Raw genomic sequence first — 9,893 nt, 5'->3', positions numbered from 1 at the left:
CTTTTTCATCTGTCGGGGAACGTCCCCTCCAGGAGGCACTTGTTAAACAAGCAGGCCACCTCAGTCGACAGCAGCGATAGAGATAGCTTGGTTGCTCTGCTCGGAATGGCGTCCGGCCCGGCGCCTTCTTAAGTTTCAGGCTTCTACCGGCCTGGAGAACCTCAGCTTCCGAAACCCAGCGGATGTCGCCCAACTCGGTAGTGGGGTAGATCTCGACCTGCCGTCCGTTAGGAAATAACGTGCCAACTATGCTCTCCAGAGTCGCCGGGTCAGTTGGGACACTGCCGCCCGCATTGAGCCTCTTCACCACCATTTTCTCCAAGGATCCTCATCGGCGGCGTCGCACAGCTTAAGGAAGCACTCGCGTTTGCTGATCCTGATGGCAATCTTAAGCTCCTTCCTTGCCACCTTGTAGCGATCGTTGCATATAAGAAGGCGCGGGGTGCCCCTAGCTCGCTGCAACAGCCTTCTGCTTCGAAGGCATATGCGGCGAAGATCAGCGATCTCCTCGCTACACGAAAACACCGGGGAGTGGTGCTTCCTAAACGGCTTCCTCTCTAGCATGCTTTGGTTGCACGCGTCATCTACAGGAACCGCTAGTTTGTTGGCCCTCTCGTTGGCTCCATCACCCTCACCTGCCGAGAAGCCCTCGAGAGCGTTTGCAAAGGCCCGCGGCCTGAAAGTGTCTTGCCTGAACGCCTCCCTATCTGGGAGTAGGGACCCTCTTGTGCGGTGTGCGGTGTCTATCGAACACTCAATGGCCTCGTGGTCGCTGGCGGTGTAGGCCTCGCTGATCCTCCAGCGGGCTCGGCTGGCAAGCGCACTACTGGCGAAGGTGAGGTCGATTACCGAGCCCCTGTCCTGCTAAAGGTCTGCCTGGAGCCTTCATTCAGAAGGACTATGTAGGTCCAGGGAGGCGAAGGTCTCCAGCACCGCTCGGCTTCTGGCGTTGGTCCGTGAGAACCCCCATTCCATGGCTTAGGCGTTGAAGTCGCCGCCAACCACGACGTTGCTCCGCCCACGCAGATCGCTGCTCAGCTCGTCCAGAATCCTGCCGAACGCCTCCAGTGAGAGACTGGGTGCCAAATAGCAGCTGTACAGCCAAGTCCCGCCAATGTTCGCCCGGACGAATCCATCCGCTGCTTTGGTGTCGCGCAACTTCGGCGCATCCGCTCCGCAGAGCCTAAGGGCCGCCTTGTCAGAGCGCTCAGTGGCCCAGTCGCGGCTGCTACCAACCCTGTAGGGTTCGCTCAGGACTGCCACCTCCGAGCCAAGCTCCCGCACCGTCTACGACAGGAGATCCTGCGCAGCCCTGCAGTGATTCAGATTGAGTTGAATCAACTGCATGGAGGCCGAGGATTCCCCTTTCCACTGTCTGAGACTGAGCATCCCCCGTGCGCCTGCCTTATGCCTCGTCTTCTTCCTTCCAGCTGCAGAGCATATGAAGCATGACGGCTCCATGTTGCACGAAGCCGCCTTGTGTCCCGGCTCGCCACAATTAATGCAGCATCCGCTCCTGTCTACAGGGCCCTTGCAGTGGATCGCAATATGGCCAGGTTCAGGGCACCTGAAGCACCTCACGGGACCAAGTCGTTCCCGGATCCTGCAGATGGTCCATCCAATCCGAACTTCGCCACAGTGGAAGACGGTTTTGGCAAGGGAGACGGGCAAGCTGACCACCGCAGATTGGGTTTCCGCGATACTGCGCCTCGAAGTTGAATTGCCCCGCGAGGGCGGCGCAGACCTCCTGCTTCGTCGTGATCGGGTCGATGTTTCGTACCTCCAAGACAAGGACCTTCGATTCCTCAGTCGGTGCGCGAACTGACGCTGAGTCCCCGAGCACCTTATCGATGCTCTCCTTCATTGCGAGCATCTCGCTGTAAGATTTGCCGCTCGCGTGTAAAGTGACGGCGTCCGGGCGAGTGCGACGCGCTGTCCTTGGCTTTCTCGCCACGACCTCCCAGCCGTTTCCGCGGTTTGCCTGGCTCTCGGGCTTCCGAGCCGTAAGATGCTGCTCCGCAGTGTCATGGGCAGCCACTGGCGGGTTCCCGTGGGGTTTCTTGGGCGCCTTTGCGCTTTTCTGCTGCGCTAGACGCGTGGGTGGCGGGGCCAGCACTGGTGCGGGAAGTCCCGGCGCATCAGTCTGGCTTAGCCTTCTCCAGGGCTCTGTTTGGACCGATGCCTCCTTCCAGACGGAGTGTTCTGATTTGGCACAGGTTATTTTCGACCCGGCTCTCCTGCCTGTCGCTGACACCTGCCGCGGTCGCTCTGCTTGCCACGAGGATGCTCGAGTGCAGGGTCTTCACTCTAGCAATCATTTCCCTCAGCGTCACGGTAATATGCCGCGTCGACTTCTCCATCATTCTAGCTGAGACGTCCTGCAAGAGATTGCCCATCTCCTGTAGATCCTGCAGGCAGGCTGCCTTCTCTGACGCCTTGCTCTTCTTGGCCGGCGTAGTTCTCGGTGAACCAGCCGGGCTAGCCGGGTCTCGTAACCTCATAGTGGGCGGCGTAGAGCCTGTGCTCTGCCCTCCTTCTTGAGTCTCGTGCAACGGTGGCGAACGGGAAAGCTTATTACTCCTCCCGAACGCCGCCGCCTCCTCCTTATCTCTCGGTGCACATGGCAGACCTGCCCACGAAGGGGTTTTCTTCCTCCATAGCCGGCTTGTCGGTCCGCGCAGGACTCCCACGATGGCCAAAAATTTCCCCCTGGCTCTACGACGGGAGATATACCGCCCCAACTCGGTCCCCGAAGTCCGTTGCTCGGGACACCGCCTAAGCGGGGAATCGGGGATTGGTCAGTTCCGAAACCTTCTTCCGCCTGTCAGCTGCGCGACCTTGCACGACTCCGGGTTGATATTTAATAAATTAATGAATTAATGTACTGATTTATATTTAAAACTAAAATCTAAAATTTAAAACGGCACAGGGCGGGAAGGCTTAGCTTTTTTAAGCGGATGACATCTTTGAAGATAGCGTAGTTCCCTTTGGAAAGCTGCTTATTTAAGTAGAGCGCTGCCGGTGAATTGGTACCAAGATGTTGAAGGTTTAGTGGATGCATAAATTCTTTACAGTTCGAAAATGTCTTCCTTGTTCCCTTCTGATTAAGTGTTTTTATGTTTCATTTTGGAGTGTTAAACTTTAGGTGAGTTTTAGTTTTGTTTGTGTCTTTATGCGCGCGTACAAAAATTATTTTTGCACTGTTAACTATTATTATAATCTTTTTTTAACAACGTTTTAATCACATTAGATAAAAAACTGAATAAGCTTTTGAAGAAAATAATCGTGACGCGTGTACGTGCACAATATATCTTAGAAAGCAAGAGAACAGAATAGGAACAATTAGCGACATAGGAAATGGATCGGCGACATAATGAAAAATATTTGAATGCGCGCGCGCGCCACAGATCGCGAGCGGAGGGTCACACTGGACCGAACGGAGGCTGGCCACACTATTCGGGCAAATCCCGCACAATACTCTGACCACACTGAAGCCCCCCCAGGGCCTATATAAAGCGGGCCACGGCCCTGGAGAAATCACTTAGCAGCCGACTGCGATTGGGTCGAGTTAAACTCCCCAGTAGTTAGCAGCGAAGTCACTTTTTGGGAACCCAGCAGGCTCCTATTAATAAATTGTAGTTAGAATCTTTTTGCTGACTTTCGAGTCCGATCTTTGCTGACTTTCGAGTCCGAACTTCTCCGAGCTGACTTTCGAGTTCAACAACAACTTTGTTTTGTTGACTTCCGAGTCTAACAACAACGGGGGTCGGTTGACTTCCAAGTCCAGACCCGTCCCCTAGTGGATGACTTGCTAGTCCGAACGCATTCTCTCGTGGATGACTTTCGAGTACAAATAACCTATCTTCCGGCGGAACTATCGGTATCTTCCCTACCGGACAGCCGCAAATCAGGACGAGGAGGACGAATCGGAACCACGGCGTACCCCAGAATCGAGACCCGGCATTAAATTATTGAGAATTGTGCCTTTTAAGTCAATAAACATTAAGATATATTTTACGGCATAATCCTCTATCGTTCTACTCTGGGACTGGGTCGGAATCACTTACAGTAACAACAATTGAACCAAAAATAATTCCTGAACGGACCCTGGACATCCCGCGAGCTACCCAAGGACCGAAAAGACCGTCACATAATTTTTGCAACACAAGTAGTGAGATTATATAAGATTTTCATAATCTTCAATAATAAATAAAAATTTCTAACGTATGTATAAAGGCAGCGAAGTTATCATTTTTATACCTTTGCAGTAGGGATGTCGGAAATATATCAAAATATCAATATATCGATATTTTTTTTCTTAAAAAAAAATATTATCATCGAGATATTTTTTGGGCAAAAATAGGGGATAATGATATTTTTTTGAGATGATATTTTCTATATTTTTTATATTTGGTCGCTCTTAAGCCAGAAATTGAAAACGCCGCATGAGTGCGGCAATAGATTTTTATTCCGATATAAATGCAACTTCAGCGAAATACACATTGTGCCTGAAAGTAATCAAAAGTAGTGGAAACTCTAGTAACTTACTTTCACACTTAAAAAATAAGCACTAAGATGCTTTCTTAAAATGCTCAAAGGATAAATTTCTGTGTGTGTGCGTTCTTTCCCGCGAAATTTATCGGTGTATGTCTTTTTACACATGTATGCATGCAAGTTTGTGCGTGTTTTCCAGAACTTTTAAAATCAAATGTACATACATACAGCAAGTGCGTTCTTTTCCCCAGAACGCACCCACACAGAAATTTATGTACTTCCTAGCTTATACATATGTGACAACTTAATTTTTGTTATGACTGACCAGCATGTAACCGAACGAGTTTTTCTTAAATCATTAAAAACAGATTTGTATTAAATAAAACCACTCAATTGTCTATACCATATCCTTCAAATGTTGTTATTATTTTTCTATACCAAGGATCGTAAATAAGAGTTGCTTGAGAGCGGGTATAATATTAGTATTTTAAGTTCGAGAATAGGATTTCTATTCACATTTTAAATTAAAAACAGTCAGTTATGTCTCAAATGGCCCTTATTTGCTGTTTGTTTATGTTATGCTCCCGTGTTCCCGATCGTCGCTCGCTTCTAGGGACGGCTGCGCCGCTCCAATTCCCGGTTCTCCGGCTCTCCCGCTCTCGCGCCGTTAAGCTGGGCTTCTCGGTCGGCAGCGGGCCTTAGGCTAAGCTCAAGTTTCAGTACCGAATCGAATGCGAAAATATATGTATGCTACGGGCACTCCGCCGATGACAGTTTAAACCCCCGATTTTTCTGCGTTTTCTTCTTCGTGGGATAAACTTTTGAACTGATCCTTTTGCGGAGGATTCATCAGCCACCCCCCTCCTAAATTTGGTCCACAGAGCCGGATTTTTTTTTGACTCCGGATTATTTTCAACCCAGCAGTTATCGGCGTTTCTCTTCACCAAGATAAGTACGAGCATTCCGTCTCCCCCCCCAGCTACTCTGACATGGCTCTCAGCCGGCTCACCCGCTGTTGTCGTTGGGCGAGGACACGTGTCCGTCAGCCAAAGGCTCCTTAGGCACTCGCGTGTCCTTTAGGACTTGGATGTTGGCTTCGGTTGTTTCGAGTCCTTATGGACTTATCGCGGGAAATGAGTTCGACCGATCGCGTTTGCTGTCGCCAGAGAAGTGATCGCGGTCGAAAGTTGCAAAGCCCTTGTCGCCTCGTCTCTGCCAAAAATGTCCGGGCAGCGCAGCTTTCGGCTGTCGGCTTTGTTATTGTTTTTGTTTATGTTTTGATCGTATTGTTTATGTTTTGATCGGCATGTAAATAAACACGATCAAAACGTAAACAAGCACGATCGTTGTCGTCCCGGAGGGGAAACGTCGCTGCCTCTGCCGCTGTCGCGTCGGCAGCGGAGAGGGGAAATGTCTTCAGCGTGGCCGCTACAGTCCGTCTTTGAAAAATGTATACGCTTGTTCGTTGCGGTCTTAATTTAACTCTAATTTGGCCCTTTTTGGGCAAAGTAACTTTGGGCTTCATGCCCGCTAAATGTACAGTTGTGTGTGTGAGTGTGTAGTGTGTGTGTGGTGTGTGCGTGTGTGGTGTGTGCGTGTATGATATGGCTAATCCTAACTTATCTCCCTATACTAATTATTAAACTTAACTATAAACTTAACTAATATTTACACTATTTATAATAGGGTTTTGTGGCTTCGTCACAGTGTCGACTCCAAGTCCGAGTTTTCCTGACACAACGGCAGTTGAGGAATTTCCAGTCCTCCATTCTCGTCGTTTCGTGGAAATTTTCTATCCGCCTCCGCTTTGTGTGTGTCGCCATATTCCTGGCTTTTTTCGATTCTCGGTTCCTCCGTTGCTCCGGTGTACACACACACATACTCGCGCGCCAAATATCGGCATCTCCGCAAAAGTCAAAAGGCAAAGTGAAATTGTGTGGTGAAGAAAAATAAAGGCATAAATAATATATGGCATCCGGAAAGTAATTGTTTCGGGAGTTCCCTGTTCGCCGAACAGTTCGCCGCTGCCGCGATATTTTTTTTTGGGTGCAATTTTTTTCTCCACATAATTTGTGCTATTCCGCCAATCCAAATACAGTCCACTTCTCGAAGCTCCACTGTGAACCACAAGCCTTACACATACACATACACTGCCGCTCACTTGAATAGCCCACCCAAAACATTCATTTTAAAACCCCAATAACTAACAAAATAAAATATTAAAAAAAACAGTCTTATTTATTTATTAAACTATGTTTATATATGTAATAAAATAATACAAATTAATACTGGTTGTTCAACAAGAATAACAAAAAATAAAAATAATTCCAAAAAGTAACAAAATTTTAACTGAAAATTTGGCTCACTTGAATAGCACATTTTATAAAAACTTTATATTCTGACTATTTTTTCGGAAGAATTAATTATAATTATAATGTAATTAAAGAATAAGAAGCTTTCTTGACATATTTTCCTAAAATTTGTAATGAGTGGATCCACCACGGTTATGGATAACTTCAAATATCCTGCTGGGTAAAGAGTCGCACAAACTCTTAAGCTAGTCCAGGGAAATTGTTGACCACGCCGCTTGGATGGCATTAATGAGATCGTTCTTATTATCAGACTGCTTTATGAACTCATAGACCTTTCTTGCTAACCATTCCCAAACATTTTCGATCATATTTAATTCGGGCGAATAAGGTGTCCAATATTGTAATATTGTAATATTGACACGTTTACCTTATCAAGCCATGATTTAAGGATCCTTGCCGTGTGTATTGGGGCATTGTCTTGCTGAAACTTCCATTCCAGGTTTCTAAACAATTTTTTGCCTCAGGAATAGCTTTCTCTAGAACTTCTTTATATGCTGTTGCATTCATTCTTGATGTTAAGAATTGCAGTTGGAGTATGCCGTAGTAGGAAATCGCTCCCCATACCATTACACCACCTTCTCGACTGTTTTTTTTTTTTTTAAGAAAGTGGTCCTTTTTACAGAAATCATAGAAATAAAAGATATATCCATCGGGCCCCTCAAAATTAAACTTTTTTCGTCCGAAAAAAGGACTAGATACCACTCTCGATTGAGGGACATATTAGCTCGGCAAAAGACAAGCCGTTGGGCCTTTCGAGATGTGTTTAGCGGTGGTTTTTTTTTTTTTACGACGCTTTTAATATTTTGCTTTAGAAATGACGTGTTAACTGTGCCCAAGCTAGCCTTCACACCGGATTTTTCCCTAATCTTTGCAGCAGAGTCATGGGTATTGGGTGCATGCCTCAAAATATCTCTCCTGTCCGCGGGCTTAATTGCACTGGAGGTTCGTCCTTTTATGTTTTCCCCATAATTCTGGGTATTCTTCAAATAGTTGCTTATAACTTTATGACTTCGGTTTGTTTTTTTTTTTGCTATTTCTTGTAAAGAAAGGCCAACCTCCATAAAAGCTTGGATTTTTCATTTTTCTTCGTCGTTCAACGGTTTTGCACTTCCCATTTTTCGTAATTTCAAATATTTTTGATTTTATAATATTAAACTTTATTCAAATAATCATTTTTGTTTGACTTCCCCACTTTATATCGATCGTGAAATGATAATACAAACAATTGTGCTATTCAAATGAGCCAAATTTTCAGTTAAAATTTTGTTACTTTTTGGAATTATTTTTATTTTTTGTTATTCTTGTTGAACAACCAGTATTAATTTGTATTATTTTATTACATATATAAACATAGTTATTGGGGTTTTAATGTGAATGTCTTGGGTGGGCTATTCAAGTGAGCGGCAGTGTATATTTCCATATGCATGCATGCCCATACAATATATATTTTCTGCCTCCTACACAGGAACGACCAATAAATAAACTATAAAAAGTTCAAATAAAATAAATTAAAATAAAATTAAAATATATATATATAAACCGCGACAAAACAACAAACGTTTAGGACAAAACGGCAAATCAATTCACGGGTGCGATTACGACTGTGTTTTTTTTTCCGCCTTTTCCAAATTAACCGCCAGCGCCTGTGTTTTTTTTATTGGGGCTGTTTTTGCCGGCGGCAGAACCCAGTGCCCGTGTTCTTCCAAACAAAAGCCAAGGTTTTAATTCCACCTTTCCGGCTCCGTAATAATTTTCCGAATTATTAATTTATTATTTGCGGCCAATAAATTTTCCGAATTAATTATTAGTTATTTGCGACCAATAATTTTTCGAATTCTTAGTGGATTATTTGCGGCCAATAATTTTCCGAATTATTAACTAATTATTTGCGGCCAATATTTTTTTTTTCGAATTATTGGTGGATTAATTCATTTATTGCGGGAAGAAACCAAACATTCGTGGGTCTCGGTTTAGTCCTGTTCTGAGCCGACCAAAGCCGGATACAACCTTCTCATCCGAGACACCTAAATACAGAAATTTTGTTCCTCGACATTCCGGTCGACGTTCGTTGTTTTAATTATTTTTTGTCCAAGTTGGCGCCCGACGCCCTTACTCGAGTGATTTCCTCCTTCACAAGTTTTCGTCGATTTTTTTTCTCGGTGGTGCCCGAGGCTCTCAGAACCTGAGCCCGGCATTTAATTCGTGAATTCACCCGCGGCATCCGCTGGCAGTGTGACCGTAAGCGAGCACATTGTCCTCCTCTCCGAGTGCGGAATTTTCTGGGATATTTTGTACTGCATAAGTTATACAATTCCGCGGCTTCTGGCAGTTCCTATTGCGCCCCTTTGCCAAAGTGATCCCAAGTCCCATTCCAAAACTTGTTTTCCGTCACGTTTTCGAACCATTGAGTGCGGGACTTGTCCGTTTCCTGCGGCGACCAACTGATTCGCGACCCATTCGACTTCATGGATGCCCACGGGAGACGAGGAACAGACTCCTCTGATTCCAGCAATTACTCTGGAAGGGTCCCAGTCCGTATCTCCTCGGCCTGATTAATTAAAGCCAAAGGCGGCCACTGCCACTCCAAGGGCAAAAAGTCAAGAGGCACTCGACACTTCCCCCAGTACCTCATCCAGATCTACTCGGTCGGTAGCCAAGATGGTTCAATCCGCACTCGATATCGCCCTCCGCAAGTTCATTTCCACAACGGACCGTGTGAGCCATTTCGAGGCTGACATCAACACTCCGAGCGCCCCTGAAACCGATAGATCTTCCCCTGCCATGTGCCGAGTTCATCGGGACCAAATCCGGGCCCTGTGGGAAAAGGTGGAGAACAGCTATGAAAGTTGCTCCGATCTTCTTTCCGTGTCCGCCGACAATACCGCCGCCTCGACAGTCCTCGAATCAAAATATAGCGACTGTTACTCCATCTATTCGAGGTGTGTTGTCCAACTTCAGGACGTACTTGACAAGGCCGCCTCCCAGGCCAATCAGGCTTCCGTCAATGTCCAACCACTTCCTTTTACG

Source organism: Drosophila kikkawai, chromosome 2L (genome assembly GCF_030179895.1).
Source record: "Drosophila kikkawai strain 14028-0561.14 chromosome 2L, DkikHiC1v2, whole genome shotgun sequence".
NCBI lineage: Eukaryota > Metazoa > Arthropoda > Insecta > Diptera > Drosophilidae > Drosophila > Drosophila kikkawai.
This window is presented reverse-complemented; position numbering follows the sequence as displayed.